At 44.0% G+C, this 22,044-nt stretch overlaps 1 protein-coding gene across 2 annotated transcripts in view; it reads right to left on the reverse strand.

The window, feature by feature from the left end:
- The window catches only part of CSDC2 (cold shock domain containing C2), a 45,535-nt gene extending 24,125 nt beyond the window's left edge, over positions 1-21,410 (reverse strand). For both annotated transcript variants that reach the window (XM_060245387.1, XM_060245388.1), the window contains exon 1: positions 21,184-21,410. The gene's annotated coding sequence lies outside the window, so the exon portion shown is untranslated. The remainder of the gene's footprint in view (positions 1-21,183) is intronic.
- Positions 21,411-22,044: the final 634 nt, after the last annotated feature.

The following is a 22,044-nucleotide window of genomic DNA, read 5'->3' on the forward strand; positions in this document are numbered from 1 at the left end:
AAATTTTAAAACGTTTAAAGAAGAATTAATATTGAAACTTCAAAAATTAATGAATGTGATAAGAATAAATGGGGAAATACCAAATACATGGAAGGAAGCAGTAATTTCGTTGATTCCAAAGGAAGATATAGATGTCACTAATGTAAAGAACTATAGACCAATCACATTATTAAACAATGATTATAAGATATACACAAGAATCTTAGCAGAACGGCTTAAGCAATATCTAATAAATTTTATAAAGGAAGACCAAGCGGGTTTTCTCCCTAAAAGCCAAATAAGAGACAATATTAGAACTGTTGTAAATATTGTAGAGTACTATGAAAGACATCCAGAGAAGGAAGTTGCATTATTCTTTGCGGACGCAGAGAAAGCTTTTGATAATTTGAATTGGGACTTTATGTTTGCAGTAATGGAGAAAATAAAGTTTGGGGAAAACTTTATAAGAATGATAAAAGTAATTTATACTGAACAACGTGCAAGGTTATGTATAAATGCAGATCTTACAGAAGAAATGATAATCAGCAAAGGTACAAGGCAAGGCTGTCCGCTTTCACCATTGTTGTTTATAATGACTCTTGAAATCTTATTGAAGCAAATACAAGATGATGAAGAAATTGAAGGAACGAGAATTAAAGGATTTTCCTATAAATATAGAGCATTTGCAGATGATATAATGTTTATAAATGAAAATCCTATGCAAGTAACACCTTTGTTGTTAGCCAAAATACAAGATTTTGAAAATTGGCGGGACTTTATGTTAATGAAGAAAAGTCAAAAATTTTGTGTAAAAATATGCAAGTAAGTAAACAAAAGGAATTGCAGAGATTAACGGGATGTGAAGTTACCCCTAAAGTAAAATATTTGGGCGTGGAAATAACAATGAATATTGATTTGTTTAAAAACAATTATGAAAAGTTATGGCGTAAAATGGACGAAGATATGATGGAACAAGCTTAATTTGTCACTGCTTGGTGGAATAGCTGCAATTAAAATGAACATTTTGCCGAGAATAATGTATTTGTTTCCAACTATTCCGATTGTGAAAGACAGTAAACAATTTATAAATGGCAAAGAAAGATTTCAGAATTTGTATGGGCCGGGAAAAAACCAAGGATTAAAATGAAAGTTTTAACAGATGCTAAAGAAAGAGGAGGATTTCAACTACCAGATTTAAGATTATATCATGAAGCAGTTTGTCTAGTGTGGATAAAAGATTGGGTGACGCTGTTGAATAAAAAACTTTTAACGTTGGAAGGTCATGGAAATAAATTCGGCTGGCACGCTTATATGTACTATGGAAAGAAAAAGTCGGATGGTTTTTTTCCCCTCACCATTATATAAGAAATAACCTACTAAATGTTTGGATGAAGTATAAGAAATATGGCGATGAGAGAAAACCACTATGGATAGTGCCAGCAGAAGTAATAAGAATAACAGCTGAGACAGGAGAGGAAAAAGGGATGTCATATAGTCAATTATTAAAAATACAAAGCGGTAAAATAGAATTGAAAACTGCTGAAGAGTTGAATAATAAGTATGATTGGTTTCAAATGCAACAAATAAAAAGTTTGGTGGAAAGTGATGTTAAAACTTAAGGAATAAGACGAGAACAAACAGAAATGGAAAAAGTTCTGCTTGGAGATAATGAAAAATTAATATTGAAAATCTATAAGTTACTTTTAAAATGGTCTACGGAAGATGAAGTAGTGAAATCTCAAATGATTAAGTGGGCAATTAATGTAAATAAAGAAATACAAAGAAAACTGTTTTAAGATGATGTACAGATGGTATATGACTCCTAAAAAGTTGGCAAAGATGAACAATAAGATGCCAGATAGATGTTGGAAATGTAAAAAACATGAAGGTTCTTTTTGCCATATGTGGCGGACTTGTGAAAGAGCGAAAAAGTACTGGCAGACAAGAGATTTCTAAGATCTTAGGATACGAATTTAACAAAGTTGCAGAGACTTTTCTGTTGGGATTACAAATGGAAAAATTTCCAAAAGAAGATAGAACTTTAATTTGGTACTTGCTCTCAGCTGCTAGGACATTGTATGTGCAGTTGTGGAAGCAAGAAAAAATACCAGAGAAATGGGATTGGATTGTAAAAGTTATGACATGGAGTGAAATGGACAAGTTAACAAGGACCTTAAGAGACTATGATTTAGAAGTATTTAAGATGGAGTGGAAAAAGTTCAGAAGATACGTAGAAAAAGAGTGGAAAATAAAAGGACATTTTTTGATAATGACTAAGTACAAGAGGGAGGAGGATATTAATTTTGGTTCTTATTTATTAAGGGTACCTTTAATATTAAGATTTTAAGTATATAACACCGGTGGGGGTCAAGTAACGGGGGGAGGGGTGGGTAGAAAGTAATATATGGGATAGATTTTTTAAAAAAGTAATTATTAATGAAGTAAGAAATTGAAATTTATTACCATATGTTACTAATAAAATTGTGTGAAACACCAAAAAAATTATTGTTGGTGAACAGTGTGCTCTTTTTTCATTTGCAAAATCTGGTCACCCTACATTCACCAGATGGGATTTCATTGACTAAGTACAGAATCAAAAGGATTAAACAGGTGGCTGGTGGGATGCAGAGTAGCACTCGGCTCCAGTAACTATAGTACTTCTACAGCTTCAGAAAGAGGCCAGTCATTGAAACAATCCTTCACAACCATACTGTGTAGCAATAAATAGCTCATGATTCTACTAGCAGTTCATGGCCCTGCTATGACAGGAAAAGCAGGACAGAGGTTGGAGAATGCAGAACAAGCTTTGCCCCTGAAATATTTGCCTGCTATGCTACACACAAAATATATTTCCCCTGTCCAAAATCATTGGGAGCATTTTCTAGTAAAATTAAGTTTTAAGATCTCTTTTTCCAAATTACCAACAGTCAGAGAGAGATCCATCTTCTACTGATTGTAGGGTTGCCACCTCTGGGTTGGGAAATTCCTGGAGATTTTGGGAGTGGAGCCTGGGGAAGGACACTAAGGGTACAAGTCCTCTTGCAGATTAAAAACTGGTTGAGGGTGGTAAGCAGTGGGGTACCACAGGGCTCAGTAGAATAAAAGTTGGAAGGGGTCATACAGGCCATCTAGTCCAACCCCCTGTTAATGCAGACTCAGCATCCCTGACCAGTGTTTGTCCAACCGCTGCTTAGAGACTGCCAGTGAGGGGGCACTCATCACCTCCCTCAGTAGTTGATTCCACTGTAGAACAATTCTTACTGTAAAAAGTTTTTCCTAATATCCAGTCAATACCTTCCCACCCTTAATTTAAGCCCATTATTAATCCTGCTGCCAACAGGAATAACTCCCTGCCCTCCTCTAAGTGATAGCCCTTCAAATACTTAAGAAGAGCAATCATGTTCCCACCCAGCCTCTTCTTCTTCAGACTGAACATTCCCAAGTCCTTCAATCTTTCCTCATAAGGCTTGATCTCCAGGCTCTGGATCATCCTCGTTGCTCTCCTCTGCACCCGCTCCATTCTGACCACATCCTTCTTGAAGTGAGGCCATCAGAACTGCACATAGTACTCCAGTTGTGACCTGACCAATGCAGTGTACAGCGGAACTATGATACCTTGTGATCTGAAAGTTATGCCTCTGTTAATACACTCCAAGATGGCATTTGCCTTTTTTTGTCACTGCATCACACTGGCTGCTCATATTTAACTTATGGTCCACTCGTACCCCGAGATCTTGTTCACACACACACACGCACACACTGCTGCCCAGAAGTGTATCCCCCATCTAGTGTGTGTGTTTCTCATTTTTGTTACTAAGATGTAGAACTCGGCACTTATCCTTGTTAAATTGCATCTTGTTCACTACTGCTCACTTTCCCAGCATGTTCAAATCTCATTGAATTCTAACTCTATCTTCCAATGTATTCGCTGCTCCTCTCAATTTGGTGTCATCTGCAAATTTAATGAGTAGTCCCTCCACGCTAGGGTTGCCGAGTCTAATTCAGAAAAAATCTGGGGACTTTGAGGGTGGAGCCAGGAGACTTTGGGGCGGAGCCAGACTTTCCCATTTCCAAAATAAATGCATAAAAATACAGTAGTGCAGTTAGAGTTGACAAGTCCAGTTCAAGAAATATCTGTGGACTTTGGGGATGGAGCCAGGAGACATCAGGGGTAGAGCCAGGAGCAAGGGAGTGACAAGCATAATTGAACTCCAACGGAGTTCTGGCCATCACATTTAAAAAGACCACACACCTTTTAAAATGCCTTCCTTCCATAGGAAATAATGAAGGATAGGAGCACTTTCTTTTGGGGCTCATAGAATTGGACCCCCTGATCCAATCTTTTTGAAACTTGGGGGGTATTTTGGGGAGAGGCACTGGATGCTATACAGAAAATGTGGTGCTTCTTCAAAAAACAGCCTCCCCGGAGCCCCAGATACTCGCAGATCAATTCTTAATTATTTCCTATGGGAATAAGTCACCATAGGGAATAATAAGAGTTCCCAGCAGACATTTCCTCCCCTCCCCCCAGCTTTCTGATGACTCTGAAGCGGGGGGAGGGCCTCCAAACCAGGAGATCCCCTGCCCCCACCTGGGGATTGGCAACCCTAAGTGCAGTTCACCTGAATAGTCATCATTTCCTCATCCCCAAATAGCTGCAATTCTAGCAAATGAAAGTGTAAACATAAAAAGCAGCCAAAATGCACAGAGCTTGCACGCTCACATTTTTGTGATCTCCCTGGGGCTTTACTTACAGGAACTGCTGTTCTTCAGGCTAACACAGGCAAATACAAAGAGAGAGAGGTGGAGTTTTCCTCCATTCCATAAACAGGCTCCTATTCAAAGACTCTGAAAACAATAAAAAAGAAGCGCAGAGACACCTGTCTCCCCTACAAAGACTTCTGAAAAGTTCTCTCTCTCACTGGGTCTGGTTCCTCCACAAAGACATCTGAAAATAACAGGGGCTACACTGCTCTCTCTCTCTCTCTCACACACACACACACACACACTCTTACTTGCTCTGAAACAAAAGCAAAACAAAAAGAGTGACTGTGTTCCCAGAGGCTACTGCTGACCCTTCCCCATGAAGTACTTTCTGCTTCCTGCTCAACTTTAAAGGCACACACACATTTTAAACTTGTTTCTTGTTTCTACACCTGCTGGAGATCTAGAGGTACTGGTGGCTGTGGGGGCAGGGCTTCCCCCTGCCGGCCAGCTGGGGGCAGGCGGAAGCCTGTAAAATCGGGGGATCCCTCGCTGAGACCTGGGGATTGGGTAGCCTACTCCACACCCTCATCCAGAGCATTGATAAAAATATTGAAAAGTACAGAGCCCAAAACTGAGCCCTGTGGTACCCCACTGGACACCTCCTTCCATTCAGATGTAATGTCACTGACAACTACTCTTTGAGTGCAGTTCTCCAACCAGTTCCCTATCCACCTAACTATCCTAAAGTCCAGTCCACAGTCCTCTAGTTTACCCATCACAACATCATGGGAAACCCTGTCGTCAAAAGCTTTACTGAAATCTAGGTAAACAACATCAGCAGCATTCCCTTGATCCAGTAAGTTCATCACTCGATCAAAGAAGGAAATGAGGATGGTCTGGCAGGACCTGCTGGGGACAAATCTGTGCTGGCTCCCATGGATCACTATGTTTTCCTTCAGGTGCTCACAGATTGATCCCTTTATAATCTGTCCCAGTATCTTCCCTGGGACAGCGGTCAGACTGACTGCCCTGTAGTTTCCGTTCAAGACAGACCCCTGTGCTGCACACCCCGCACCCGCAAGCTCCCACAATGAAATCACCAGAAGTGATGTCATTGTGCAACTGAGGCAAAATAGGCATTAAGACTTCCTGCTTTCGATCTGTCCTGTCAGAGTTTCTCCATTTTTACCCACCGGGTGAATGATTTGGAGTTGGGACTAAGCAATTAAGAGGCTAAATCTGTGGATTACATTAAGTTGTTCAGGGTGGTGAGAACCAGGGAGGATAATTAGGTGCCACAGAGGAATCTGTTGAGGCTGGGAGAGTGGGCATCAATATGGCAAATGAGGTTCAGCATTAGCAAGTGCAAGGTAATGCACATTGGAGCAACCTCTCCCCCCCCCCCCCAAAAAAAACCCCTAACTATAAATACATGTTGATGGGGTCCAAACTGGTGGAGACTGACCAAGGGAGAGATCTTTGAGTCATGGTTTGATTTGATTTATTAGATTTATAGCCCGCCCTCCCTGCCGTAGCAGGCTCAGGGTGGCTCACAACCAGTAAAAGCAAATGATAGACAACTTACTGAAAATGTTGATCCAGTGTTTGACAATAAAAAAGGCAAACGCTATTTTGGGGGTTATTGGGAAAAGAATTTAAAACAAATCAGCCAAACAATTTAAAACAAAATGCAGCCTGTATAAATCAATGGTGCAGCCTCATTTGGAATACTATGTATAGTTCAGGTCACCTCACAAAAAACATAGCATTGAGAAAGGTGCAGAAAAGAGCAACTATAATTATTAAGGGGGTGCAACACTTTCCCTATGAAGAAAGGTTAAAGAAGTGAGGACTTTAGCTTGGAGAAATGATGACTGAGAAACGATGATAGAGCTTTACAAAATTATACATAGGATAGGATAGAGAAGATAAAGAAGTACTTTTCTCCCTTTCTCACAATACAAGAACTCATGAACCCTCAATTAAATTAATGAGCAGTAGGCATAGAACAGAAAAAAGGAAGTACTTCATCCTAAAAGTAAATTATTAATACATGAAATTCACTGCTGCAGGAAATGGTGGCACAAGCACAGACAGCTTCAAGAGGGGACTAGATAGATCAGGCAAGCCTGATCTTGTCAGACCTCAGAAGCTAAGCAGTATCAACTCTGATTAGTATGTGGATGGGAGACCTCCTTGAAATACCAAGTTGAGAGGACAGGGGCAGACTTTATTCAGCCACCTCTCTGAATATCCTCCAGGCCCCCAGTAGGGGTCAATCAGCAGAGGTCAACATGACTTCCAGGTGCAGACACACATACACACAAATACAAAAAATACCCCCCAAAATGAGGGGGTTAGATAATCATATGGAGCAGAGGTCCATCAGTGGCTATTAGCCATAAGGTATAGAGGGAACACTATGTCTGGGGCAGTGATGCACTGTATTCTTGGTGCTTGGGGGGGGGCGCAACAGCGCTTCTGGACCTCTTGATGGCGCCTGGTTTTTGGCCACTGTGACACAGAGTGTTGGCCTGGATGGGCCATTGGCCTGCTTCAACATGGCTTCTCTTATGTCTGGGGCAGTGATGCACTGTATTCTTGGTGCGGCGGGGGGGGGGGGGGCAACAGCGCTTCTGGACCTCTTGATGGCGCCTGGTTTTTGGCCACTGTGACACAGAGTGTTGGCCTGGATGGGCCATTGGCCTGCTTCAACAAGGCTTCTCTTATTTTATAAGACTTCAACAGAGCATAATTCCATAGAGTTCACCTTCCAAAGCAGCCATTTTCTCCATGGGAACTGATCTTTTCCTACTGATTTAAATGTAATTGATTTTATATAAGTGTGTTTTTACTGTTGTACATCGCCCTGAGCCTAGCACTAGCCGGGATAGGGCGATTAATCAAATGCAATAAATAATGATAATAATCATCTGTCACCTGTGGATCACTTGCAATTCCAGGAGACCTCCAACTATCTTGACAGTTCCATGCATGAAGCACCCTCTTTCATTTGTCTGGAACTTATCACTTATCCATCCTCATAGGATGGCTTCCAAGTTGCAACATTTTAAGAGAATGAGGATACAATCCTATTCCCATTCACCTGGCACTATGTACCACGGTGGGTCTTAGTTCTAAACAGACATGCAAAGGATTGTGCTGCAAGTGTGTTTTGTTTTGTAATTCTTTGTCTACCAACTCTGTGTCTGCTATACTCACTGGAACCGTGGTAGGGTACAAGGAGAATGCCTTGACTTCAGTAATAGCCATGGACAGCAAACCAAACATTGATCAGTGGGAAAAGAGGTTTCCATCCCCTGACACATATTTTACATAGACTATTTAAAACCTTTGTCAGAAGGGAAAGCTTGCAAGTTTGGAGGCAGACAAAAGGTATGAGCTGAGGCACTATATCCAGCTTATCAGTGCTTATGTAGGTTATGTAAGTTATCGCTGCAGTTTCCATAGGACAGCCCCCATAAGACTTAAGATATATTTATTACCTGCTGAAACACTTATAAGAGCATAAGAAAAGTCCTGCTGGATCAGACCAGTCTACTCATTGGTCAATACTTCTTCTGGAGGCCCAACGACACAGAGCAGAGACCTTCCCCTTATGTTGCCTTCCTGGCACTGGTATTTAGAGATTTACTGCCATCTAATCTTTTTTTAAAGCTTTCTATAAGAACATAATGACTTTCTTAGACGTCACACATCATTTAGGGAGAAAGCAGGATGTGATGTCAAAGGACAGCACAAGTGGGCAAACAAACTGTAGTCAATTATTCAAGAGCAAGACTGGCTTGGTTTCATCAATTCTCAGTACCTGATGTCAAAGTGTTCTAAGACATGGCCTCATACACCAAATATTTAAATATAAACCAATCCACAAAATAAAGGAAATTGTACAAATTAAACTTGTGGTAATAATAACCTCAGAGGAGAAGCATACTGCAAATCTTAACTATACAGAATTCTTAGCAAAATGTAGACTATAATTTATTAGTCAATTAAAGCATGTTTTGTCTCTCTGAAAACCAGTAACCATTCCTAAAAGACTTATTTTGTATGGTTGTGATGTTAGCATTTTTGGCTCTTCAGTCCAATCTGGTGCAATGCTGGACTATTTTAGTTTATTGTAAGTGGACTGGAATTTTAGTTTATTGTATTGGCTATTTTAGTTTATTGTAAGTTGAAAGGAATATTATAGAAAACTAGTAATAATGCCCATTGTGGGGAGAAATCCAATGGGAGCAAGAAATTTGCTCTCTTAATCTCACATTAAGGTGGGTAGATCAGTAACATCCTACCACATGTTAATGGCCAATGTGTGCCAAATTTGCCATTTGCTCGGGTTGTTTAAGAAACTCTTAGTGGAAAACATGCAACTGTCTGGAGCTTCTAGGTATAGAAAAAAAGACTTAAAGTGGGGACATGGTAGAAGTTTTAAAAATTATGAATGGTGTTGAGAAAACTGACATAATTATCCATAATAAAGTACTACTTTACAGGATGAGTAATTGCCAGTGGATAAAAGTGTAAGAACATAAGAGAAGTCATGTTGGATCCGGCCAAAGGCCAGTCCGGACCAACACTCTGTCACACAGTGGTTAAAACCTAGATACCATCCAGAGGTCCACCAGCAGGGTCATTGCTGTTCCCCAAGTACCAAGAATAGACAGTGTTCCATCTATATCTTGTGGCTAATAACCACTGTTAGACCTCTGCTCCATATATTTATGCAGTCCCCTCTTGAAGCTATCTATGATTGTAGCCATCACTATTTCTTGTGGCAATGAATTCCACATGTTAATTACTCTTTGGATGAAGTGTTGGTGTAATGAATCTATCTGCACCCAGTCTGACAGCTATGTTTTGACAGCTGGTGATCTAGCAGGCATGCTAGGTCACGATGACCTTATCAGCAGGCCGGTTTGAGCCGGCAGAAGCCAAGAGAAGAAACCTGCTGAGTCAGCATGACAGTGCACAGCCAGGATTGGCTAGTAGAACTATAAGTAGACTGTGTGTGGACCACACAGCTCTCTCTCTGAGAGTTGGTGTGTAGGCGGAGCATTTTGTCTGTTGGAGTAAGTTATTGGACTGCACTAGTGAGCACTTATTGTATGTATCTGTAAATACACTATTTTGGCACTAGTTGCAGGTGTCTGGCTGATTTCTTTCCTGGAGCCCTGTGTCGGGCAGGTCACCACGTTCACTCTGCTCACTCCCGCACCGACAGGGTTATGGGCCCAGGGCGGTTCCGCTGCGCGGAGGAGCACCGTGAGAGTTGAGCTGGCCGAGAGTTTGGAAAGAGCCGGAGGCGAGGAACGCCGGTTGAAAAACAAAGCAGCACCAGCTATCTCGTTTTGAGAGCCAGAGGGACGACGGCAGCCAGCTGTGTGGAGGAGTCGGCATCATGGCTCAGCAGCAGCTTGCAGTGGCCGTTGAGAAGCTCAATTCAGCCAACTACGCGGTGTGGAGCCTGAGAATGGAACACTACCTCAAGCGTGAAGGGCAATGGCCGTTTGTGAGTAATCCCCCTGCAGCGTTATCTCCTGCCGAGACTGTGTTAGCCGATAAGGCACTGGCAAACATCGTGCTGGCTGTAGGAGATGACCAGCTAGTATATGTGCGAGGGAAGGACACTCCCAAGGCTGCCTGGGACGCGCTCAGTGGGGTTCATGTTAGTACCACTGCTGGCTCCCTTATGGCCTTGACTAGGAAGATGTTTCGCACTGTTATGCCAGCTGGAGGGTGTGTGAAAGACCACATCAAGAAGCTAATGGACTGTTTCGTTGAGCTTGAGGCCAGAGGCAAGACTGTAGCTCCAGATGACAGAGTTTACATTTTACTGTCATCGTTGCCGCCTGAGTTTACTCCCCTGATAACTTCCCTGGAGACAGTGGACGTAGCGACCCTGACAATGGAGTACATCTGTGCCCACCTGCTTGATTTCCAAGAGAGGATTGCGGCAGTGAGCTGTCCGGGGGTTGAGGAGCGTGCGGCTATCGGCTCGTCCGGGAAGACAGCCAACAGAGAGCCAGCTTTTGCTGCTGGCAGACGGCCAAAGGCTGAGAAAGAGGAGCCGACTGCAATGGCAGTCCGACGCTGCTATGGCTGTGGGTCGCCAGAGCACCTGCTTCGAGCTTGCCCAGAGAGGGAGATGAAGCGGCGTGGATGGAGGCAGCGAGAGTGGAGGACCACCAGCCCGTGTGAGGAAGGAGCCCGGCTGGTCACGTCTGCAGTAGAGAGCACAGGGTCTGCTTGGATTTTAGACTCTGGGGCAACGAGCCATCTCTGCTGCAAGAAGGAACTGTTGAACAATATTGACATTCCTGAACACAGGCATGTTAGATTAGCTAACGGGACCATTGCCAATGCTACTTGCGCAGGCAATGTGAAGTTTCCTGTGTTAAATTGCACTTTGCAAAATGTGTTATGTGTACCCACACTACAGTCAAACCTGCTAAGTGTTAGCACGCTAATTGACCAGGGATACCAGGTGAGGTTTGAAAGGACCTGCTGTAAAATCCTGGGAGGTGGGGGAAAGGTGCTTGTAACTGGAAAAAGAGAAGGTAAAATATATGTGGTCCAGAACGAATGTGCCCAGGTGGCACAGGTGTCAAATGAGCCTGTGCACAATAAGTGTATACATTTACTGCACTGGAGACTGGGGCACTGCGGGTTTAGAGCGTTGAAAAAAACCCTGGAGTTGGTGCCAAGTCTAAAAGTGAAACCTTGTAAATGTTACTTGGATTGTCAGGTCTGCAAGAAGACCAAAAGCAGGGCATGTGCTGTGTCTAAGGAAAGCACAAGAGAAAGTGAGCGTGCCCTAGAGCTAGTTCACTTAGACGTGGTTGGCCCATTGCCAAAAAGTCTGTCGGGGAGGAGGTACTGCTTAGTGGCCACAGACGACCATACGAGGTACTCTTGGGTCTTTGCTATGGTGCATAAATCTGAAGTGTGCAAGACATTCATAAAATGGGTCAAAGCAGTTGAGAGACAATTAGGTGTAAACCTCCAGGCTATTCAGACCGACAGAGGGGGGGAATTCTTATCACATGAATTGAAATGTTGGCTGGAGAACAAGGGCATTGCCCACCGTGTAGTGAACCCAGCCACGCCCCAGGAAAATGGGAAAGAAAATGGGCTAGCAGAGCGCACAGGAGCTGTGTTGCAAACGATAATGTACAGCATGCTTGAAGACGCAAGGTTGCCAATTTGTTATTGGGCAGAAGCCATGTACTGTGCTGTGTTTATTCATAATCGTGTTTGGTATGAACCTGTAAATAATTTGCCCTATAGGTTGCTGTATAACAGGTATCCAGATTTGAAATTTTTGAGAGTCTTTGGGACACAGGCTCGGGTTGGCATCCACTCCGAGAGCAGCAGGGAGGGGGATGTCCGGGCAGAGAGCCTGACTTTTCTGGGCTACAAGCCAGAGACCAGGTGTTATCGCTTTTGCGATAAGAGAAAGAAAATAATCCTCAGTCAAACTGCCCAGTTTAACGAGCAGTCCAGCTGGCCTCACTTACACTCTGATAAGAGAGAGTTTGTACTCCTGCCAATTACTGATAATGATGCTGGAGTCCTGCCAGAGGTAATTAAGCAGGAACAATCTCCCGACCGGGGCCTGGCAAGCAGAGGCTCAGTGAAACGTGAGCTCCAAGGTGGTTCAGAGCCTCAGACGGAGAGTCAGGAGGTGGAGTGTGAAAGTCAGGAGGTGCAACCTCAAATCACAGGGGCAGAACAACCAGCCCAGGAGGTGGGAACAGATCAGCCTGAAGAAGATAAGGCCGGTCCTAGCACAGAGCCACGAGTGTCTGCTAGAACCACAAAAGGCAAGCCTCCTGCCAGGTATAAGATGCCCTATGTCACTCTGACAGTTAAACCAGACCCACCTGGGTTTGAAGAAATGCTGAAGGAAAAGGCTAAGAAGTGGAAGGCCTGGGTGGCAGAGTGCGAGGCAAAGAACAGGGAGGCTGAAGCCAAACGCCAGAAGGCGCTGGCTGACCAGGACAGTGATGATATTTTCTATCACTCAGACGAATTCCTGGACTGGTAATAATGAATGTGTAAATATGAAAATGTATGTTACTGTCTGCATGTGAACATGAAGACTATGTACAGTGGTTGGGTGTACTGGGTTCAATAGATTAGGAGGTGTGTTGGTGTAATGAATCTATCTGCACCCAGTCTGACAGCTATGTTTTGACAGCTGGTGATCTAGCAGGCATGCTAGGTCACGATGACCTTATCAGCAGGCCGGTTTGAGCCGGCAGAAGCCAAGAGAAGAAACCTGCTGAGTCAGCATGACAGTGCACAGCCAGGATTGGCTAGTAGAACTATAAGTAGACTGTGTGTGGACCACACAGGTCTCTCTCTGAGAGTTGGTGTGTAGGCGGAGCATTTTGTCTGTTGGAGTAAGATATTGGACTGCACTAGTGAGCACTTATTGTATGTATCTGTAAATACACTATTTTGGCACTAGTTGCAGGTGTCTGGCTGATTTCTTTCCTGGAGCCCTGTGTCGGGCAGGTCACCAAGCTCACTCTGCTAACTCCCGCTCCGACATGAAGAAGTACTTCCTTTTATCTATTCTAAGCCTACTTGTGTCTGGTGTTCATCCCGGAAAGTACAGCACAGCGCACCTGTGGGCGGTGCCTGGAAGGGACAAACACAGTTCGCCTATGACATAGAAGCCATGTTGGATCAGGCCAATGGCCCATCCAGTCCAACACTCTGTGTCACACAGTGGCCAAAAAAAATGTATATATACATACATACACACACACACACACACACACACTGTGGCTAATAGCCACTGATGGACCTCTGCTCCATATTTTTATCTAACCCCTTATTGAAACTGGCTATGCTTGTAGCTGCCACCACCTCCTGTGGCAGTGAATTCCACATGTTAATCACCCTTTGGGTGAAGTACTTCCTTTTATCTGTTTTAACCCGACTGCTCAGCAATTTCATCGAATGCCCACGAGTTCTTGTATTGTGAGAAAGGGAGAAAAGTACTTTCTCTACTTTCTCCATCCCATACATTATCTTGTAAACCTCTATCATGTCACCCCGCAGTCGACGTTTCTCCAAGCTAAAGAGCCCCAAGTGTTTTAACCTTTCTTCATAGGGAAAGTGTTCCAGCCCTTTAATCATTCTAGTTGCCCTTTTCTGGACTTTTTCCAATGCTATAATATCCTTTTTGAGGTGTGGTGACCAGAATTGTACACTGTATTCCAAATGAGACCGCACCATCAATTTATACAGAGGCATTATGATACTGGCTGATTTGTTTTCGATTCTCTTCCTAATAATTCCCAGCATGGCGTTGGCCTTTTTTATTGCAATTGCACACTGTCTTGACGTTTTCAGTGCGTGATCTACCACGACCACAAGATCTCTCTCTTGGTCAGTCTCTGCCAGTTCACACCCCATCAACTTGTATTTGTAGCTGGGATTCTTGGCCCCAATGAGCATTACTTTGCACTTGGCCACATTGAACCTCATATGCCACGTTGACGCTCACTCACCCAGCCTCAACAGATCCCTTTGGAGTGCCTCACAATCCTCTCTGGTTCTCACGACCCTGAACAATTTAGTGTCATCTGCAAACTTGGCCACTTCACTACTCACTTTCAACTCCAAATCATTTATGAACAAGTTAAAGAGCATGGGACCCAGTACTGAGCCCTGTGGCACCCCACGGCTTACTGTCCTCCACTGCGAAGACTGCCCATTTATATTCACTCTCTGCTTCCTATTAATTAGCCAGTTTTTGATCCACAAGAGGACCTGTCCTTTTACTACATGACTCTCGAGCTTCCAAAGGAGCCTTTGATGAGGAACTTTATCAAAAGCTTTCTGGAAGTCAAGGTAAACAACATCTATTGGGTCTCCTTTATCCACATGTTTGTTCATCCCCTCAAAGAAATGTAACAGGTTAGTGAGGCAAGATCTTCCCTTACAGAACCCAAGCCAAGTCTTCCTCAATAACCCATGTTCATCAATGTGCCTACTCATTCTGTCCTTGATAATGCTTTCTACCAACTTTCCCGGTATTGAAGTCAGACTGACTGGCCTGTAATGTCCCAGATCTCCTCTGGAACCCTTTTTAAAGATGGGGGTGACATTTGCTACCTTCCAGCCCTCAGAAACGGAGGCAGATTTCAATGAAAGATTACATATTTTTGTCAGAAGATCCACAAGTTCAACTTTGAGTTCTTTCAGAACTCTTGGATGTATGTCATCCGGACCTGGTGACTTATTAGTTTTTAATTTGTCTATCAGTTGTAGGACCTCCTCTCTTGTCACCTCAATCTGACTCAGGTCTTTCAACACCCCTTCCAAAATTAGTGGTTCTGGAGCGGGCAAACACTTCTCATCTTCCACAGTGAAGACGGAGGCAAAAAATGCATTCAGCTTCTCAGCCATTTCCCTATCCTCCTTCAGTAATCCTTTTACCCCTTGGTCATCCAAGGGCCCCACTGCCTCCCTGGCTGGTTTCCTGCTTCTAATATATTTGAAGAAATTTTTATTGTTGGTCTTTATGTTTTTTGCAATATGCTCCTCATAGTCCCTTTTTGCCTGCCTGATCACAGTCTTGCATTTGATTTGCCACAGCCTGTGTTCCCTTTTATTAATCTCACTTGGACTAGCTTTCCACCGCTTAAAGGAATCCTTCTTTCCTTTTACAGCTTCCATTAATTTGTTTGTTAACCATGCAGGCCTTTTCTTATACCTGTTTATGCCTTTCCTAACTTGTGGTATATATTTTATCTGAGCTTCTAGGATTGTAATTTTAAATAGCCTCCAAGCTTCCCCAAGGGTTTTGACTGTATTTACCTTTCCTTTCAGTTTCCTCTTCACATGCCTCCTCATCTCAGAGAATTTACCCCTTTTAAAGTTAAACGTGGTTGTGCCGGTCTTTTGGGGCAACTCTCTATTTATACAAATGGTGAAATCAATAACGTTATGGTCACTGCTCCCAAGCGGTGCGATCACTTTTACATCTCTCACCAAGTCTTGGGCATTACTTAGGACCAAATCCAGGATCGCCGCACCCCTGGTAGTTTTTGTGACCATCTGCTCCATAGCACAGTCATTGAGAGCATCAAGAAACTCAATCTCTTTTTCTCAACCAGAACATATATTGACCCAATCAATCTGCAGGTAGTTAAAATCACCTATTACGACACAGTTTTTACGTTTAGCCGCTATCTTTAATCCTTCCATCATATTATAATCGTCCTCTATCTTTTGATTTGGTGGGCGATAACAAACTCCCATAGTTAAATTTCCTTTTGGGCCCTCTATTTCAACCCAAAGCATTTCTAGAAGGGAATCTAATTCTCTGACCTCAGTCTTACTGGACCGTATACCCTCTCTGACATACAGAGCCACCCCACCTCCAACCCTTCACTCTCTATCCTTCCGATATAACTTATATCCAGGAATCACCGTGTCCCACTGATTCTCCTCATTCCACCAAGTTTCTGAAATTCCCACAATGTCTGTTTTCTCCCAACACTAAACATTCCAACTCACCAATTTTACTTCGAACACTTCTAGCATTTGCATACAGACATCTACAATTTTCCAGGCAAGCCCACAACCTTCCTCCTGCTGCCTCGAGACTTTGGCAGACAGTCCATACTGTTTGTCACCATCTCAGTGGACAACTCTGATCCATTACCCGGTAGAAAAGTAACAGCTAACCCTTCATCTCTTTGAGATGAGTCCTCCCAAAACAGAGACATTTAATCTCCTGTCGGCTTTCCCCCAAGATTTAGTTTAAAAACTGCTCTGCCACTTTTTTGATTTTAAGCGCCAGCAGCCTGGTTCCATCTGGGGACAAGTGGAGACTGTCTCTTTTGTACAGCTCCCGCTTGTTCCAGAAAGCATCCCAGTGCCTAACAAACTTAAACCCTTCCTCCTTACACCATAATCTCATCCACACATTGAGACTTCTAATTTGTGCCTGTGTCTCCTGCCTTGCATGTGGAACAGGTAGCACTTCTGAGAAGGCTACCTTGGAGGTTTTGGCCTTAATTTTTCCTCTAGGACCTCACGACTGCATTTCCCCACATCGTTGGTGCCAACATGCACCACGATCACTGGCTCCTCCCCAGCACTGTCTATCAGCCTATCTACTACACGCGTAATGTCTGCTACCTTCGCACCAGGCAGGCAAGTCACCATATGGTCAGTACATGATTTTGCCACCCAGCTGTCCACTTGCCTAAGGATCGAATCACCAACTACCAAGACCGCCCCTCTCTCCCTGCCCAGGGATGGTTCCTTGGCGCGAAAGGATTCCTGCTCACCAACTGAAGAAGAGATCCCTTCTGAGGGTGCATTCCCCTTATCCTCAGCCCGGTGCCCTGTTCCCTCTCGACCCTCATGCTCCCTGGCAGCAACGGGGCTGCCACATTCAGAGCGGGGCTCATCTAAGACATCCCCGAGAGTCTTCTCCGAGTGCCTAACTGACCGTTTCTGCTTCTCCAGGTCAGTCACCTCGGCCTCAAGGGTACGAACTCGTTCCCTAAGGACCAGGAGCTCCACGCATTGAGCACACACCCAAGACTTCTGTCCTGTGGGCAGATAGTCATACATGTGACACTCAGTGCAAAACACTGGAAAGCCCCCACCCCCCTGCTGACATTCTACCTTCATGATAGCTTTTTTAAAAATATACAGTCCCCTTTTAAATCCCATTTGTTTATGTGGCTCTCCTTCTGGAGGGTCAGCTTACCTTATCGGGAGCAGAAGAAATCTGGGTTCCTGGTCCTTACACAGCCCCCAGGCCAAGAGCCCTTTGGCTCTCTCTCTTCGGCTTGCAGCAAAGGCACGCGCCTCTGGCAAGGCATAGCTTAAAATGCAAAGAGGGTGGGGAACACAGCTACTCCTAATCAATCAGCAACAATCACCCTCAATCACCTTCACCTTCAGCCCACTCAACGAAACAAACAGCAGTTCCCAAGCAACCACAAACTCAGAATTTTCAGCAGTCACACAAACTCAGAAATTCTCAGCAACTTCCCCAGCTGTCTCAGCTTATCTCAGAGCTTCTCCCCCCTCTCACAGAATTCTCTGAAATGTGCTCAGCCTCTGGCAAGGCACAGCTTAAAATGCAAAGAGGGTGGGGAACACAGCCACTCCTAATCAATCAGCAACAATCACCTTCACCTTCAGCCCACTCAACCAAACAAACAGCAGTTCCCAAGCAACCACAAACGCAGAAGTTTCAGCAGTCACACAAACTCAGAGATTCTCAGCAACTTCCCCAGCTGTCTCAGCTTATCTCAGAGCTTCTCTGCCTTCTCTCAGAACTCTCTGAAATGTGCTCCAATGGTGATCAGTGGTGGGAAGTTTAACTGGCCAGGATTGGACTGGACCAGGAAGAAAGTTGTTCCGGGAAATGTATATAACAGGGGACCCGGCCTTGCCATGTTGTCTTTGTGATGTATTCGCTAATAAAGCATGCTGTCATCTGAACGTCTCCGACCTCACTACATTACACTACTGCTCATTAATTTCATTTCCTATGAGTTTATTTATTGTGAGAAAGGGAAGAAAGCACTTTCTATCTCTATCTCATCTGTCATGTCACCCTCAGTTGTTATTTCTTCAAGCTAAAAAGCCCTAACCTTTCCCTTTTAGTACTTGTGTAAGTACTGAAAATAACAGAACTGTTTGCAACATTCTCTTTTCAGCTGCTTATCATGTTTTGGAAACGACCGTTCAACCAAACAACAAACTATCATTGATAAAGCTTGCAGCAACACCCCCCCCCCCGGCAAATCTGCCTTTTTTATTGCAGTTCCACACTGAGTTAACACCTTCAATGAGTTATCTGCCACAACTCTCAGATCTGGTCCGTTACTGCCAGTTTGGATATCATCAATATATATTTATAGTTAGGATTTTGGGCCCCAATGTATATTACTTTGCACTTGTCCACATTGAACCTTTACCATGTTGACGCCCAGGAGAAGAATGTAATGATGACCACTAGATTTTAAATGCCATCTGGTTGGATTAGTGCTCTCCTTATGTTCAGCAGAAGATGAAAATTCTTTTAAAATCTTGCACAGTTAAAGACTTTATATACATCCACATCTCATTCATCATAATTAACTGGGGCGAAGCAGTGCTACTATTTATCAAGCAATATTTATTGGAATAATCATATCCATTTGGGAGCTGGCTGTAAATTGAACTAGGCCCATCCCTTGAAGGTCTCAGGGTCATAAAGAAATTACATCCACTCCGAGAATAGCTTTTGGCCTCCTTACTGCAATGATTCAGGCAGAGAAAATCAGTGACAGCATTTTTAACTGAGCTACAACATACATATTTAATTTGCTTAAGCCTCACAGACCAATTCCTTCTCTCCCTCATCTTTAAATCCTACCATTTTCTTTGTGCATTCTCTTTAGTCTTGTAAAACATTACATGTACATATTACATTACTTGTGATTTCACCAACCATCTATACAGCTCTGTTGCCTTGTATCTCTGTATCTTAATAGGACTGGCTGCATTTTTAGAATAATAAATTACCACAAATTCCAGATCTTTATTGACAGTGTTTACACATACACAGAATTAGCACAAAAGCAGAATGTATTAATATCCAAAGCAAGCAGTGAATATTGTTTTGCACATTCACACAACCTGAGGGGGAAATTTCAGCTCTTCCCTTCATAGGTTATAATAGTTGTCCTCAATAGTGTCTCTAATTGGAAATTGATCTATATCTTTCCAGGCTCTCTCCCCCACCCCGCTAGGCCCTTGGCATGATGGCTGGTTTAAAAGAGCTAAAAGGAGAGAGGAAGAGGAAGGTTGCCATTTTTATTCAGATAAGGATTAATTGCTGATCCTTGCTTCATCTCATTGGAAACCCCTTTACCAAATCGCTACAAATACACAAAGTGGCTAGATATGGTATCTTCACATTACCCCTTCCCGGTATTCTAGAGTACTTATAGCAATCATAATGGAAACAGAAAATAAAAGATGGCTTCTGGTCTGCAGCCCCCCAGAAACCCCAGCCCTATGTAGAAAGACAACATTGTTCTAATGAAAACAGCTAGACCCCAGCCACAGGATGACTTAATAAAACACTGCTTTGAAGCAGCTGGCAATAAATACACTTAGCTGCCTGCCTGTTTTGTGTAGATAACGTAGGTTTTTAAAGCACTGAATAATGTAACTTTAAATAAAACAGCTTTTACATTAAACACACAAATCTGGAAAACCTCAGTAACAAAGAGCTGAGATGACTGTCATTACTGAGTGTGACTCTGTAGCCAGCCATGAATACCCAAACCAGAATAATAAATAGCTCTTGTTTGCTCAGTCCAGTTTACAGAACATTGTTATTCTCTTTCACTATCCTCAGATGAATCAAAGTTTGCAGACTGCAGCTTTTTTAAGAGCATAAATGCTGCCATTAGGAGACTTTTTAAAAGCCTCTTATCTGCTTGCCTAGATCTGTGACAAGGTCAAGGCGACTGAGACCAAAACCCACTTTCACTTCCACAATCGGGAAGCAAGCCATATAGCCAGAGGAACTGCAATAAGACAAACATCTCGTAAAATACCAAAAATACGGAAATCAGTAACTGGGTTACATTCGCGAGAGCCTGTCTCGTCCCTCTGGAGGAGATCTGGCTAAGAACATTTACAACCGCCTCCTTATCCAATGAGACTCCAGTGCAGTCTTTATGATCTGAAGAGAGAAACATCCTTCGAACTGGGAGGCAAGAGACTGGGACGGTGGAGAGAAGGAAAGCAAGAAGAACAGCGGAGCCATAAGGGAGAGGAAACGAAGCCTAATAATGAAAACGCAAGCTAGCCTTTTAAAAACTGGTTATATACTAAATGTCACTTTGAATTTTCTGTTTCAAGGGAACCAGCTGACCTCGAATTCACAGCTTTTGCCACGCGTCTTATCGCCTCTCCCTTTGCTCCCAAGTCAATTTTGGCTTGTTAGGAGCTAGAAGAGGGGACTGAATCTGCTTTTATAAGACGCTTCCACCCCCCACCCCCCCCTATTCCTAGCAGGGTGTTTTCACTCTCCCCGCAAACAGAGGCAGGAAAGAGAAGAAAGGAGTCCCAGCCGGTTCCAACCTTCAATGGAGAAGCAAAGCTGCACTGACAGACAGCCATTCACCATCACATACACATAAAAGCCCGAACAACTAACACCACGCACGCGCAGACACACACACCTCTTCGCCAGAGCGGTTTCTGTCCTCCACGAGAGAGCTATTTTTGCTTAATGTCCCCATATAGCTGACCGGGGGGGGGGGGGGTGACGAGCGCGCATTCAGAGCCATCACCCTGCAGGACTACCTCCCTGTAGCTCCTGCCATCTGTTCTTCCCTACTTGGCTGCAGCCCCACTCCCCCCGCCCCCACAGCAATTTCCAAAGCATCCCCCCACCGCGATCCACGGTGGAAAAAAGGCAGTTGTTACCTTGCGGCCAGCAGAATCCTCCAGCAGAGCCCTGGGCTTTCCCCACCCTCCTGCTGCCGCTGCTGCTGCTGCTGCCTCCCTCTCTTGCACTGAGACTACTAACAGCTTCCTGATGAATTTAAAATATTTGGTGCGGGCGGGTGGGTGTGTAGTGGGTCCCCACACTCCTGCCTCCTGACGTCAGGACCGAGGGAGTGGGAGAGCCCGGGCGGCAGGTGGGAGGGGTCACGGCGGCAACTTCTGCAGACTTTAAAGAGAGACATCGCGGGGCGGGGTGGGGGAAGGGCTTGGGCACAAACCCAGGCATCCCAGAAAGCAGCCGCGTCAAATGCCTGCATGTACTTGGACAGATCTGTAAGGTGGTGGTGACACGGTTATACGTAGTTTCTCGGCACTTTTGCCATTTTTACTCCTGCAAGACGTAGTTCAAGGCGTCCTAGAGACAAAGGAAGGCAGGGATCCTGTCCCTTTAACGACAATGTGGAAGAGCTGGGGGCTTGTTTTTTGTAGGAGTGAAAGGAGAAAAGCTGGCCCTCCTGAAACTCCCTCTCCTGCAGAACATTCAGAGCGTCCCCTTTGGCCTCTATATCTGATCACCAGAAAGTGAAAGTTGCACTCAGCAGAAAGTGCAACTGACTTCAGTGGAACTCCCTTCCCTGTTACTGTGCCTGAGAACTTCAGAGGAGTTAGCCCTGTTAGTCTGTTGCAAAATATAGAGTCCAGTAGCACCTTTAAGACTAACAGGTTTTATTTTATCAAGCACTTCCGCTCTATGTTCCCAACCCCTTCTTTCTTACTGCCAGTCATGGCTATTAACTGCAACCAAGCATTCATTGCCTTTCTACTAATAGAAATGGTAAA

This window comes from Heteronotia binoei, chromosome 8 (assembly GCF_032191835.1).
Source record: "Heteronotia binoei isolate CCM8104 ecotype False Entrance Well chromosome 8, APGP_CSIRO_Hbin_v1, whole genome shotgun sequence".
Classification (NCBI taxonomy): Eukaryota; Metazoa; Chordata; class Lepidosauria; order Squamata; family Gekkonidae; genus Heteronotia; species Heteronotia binoei.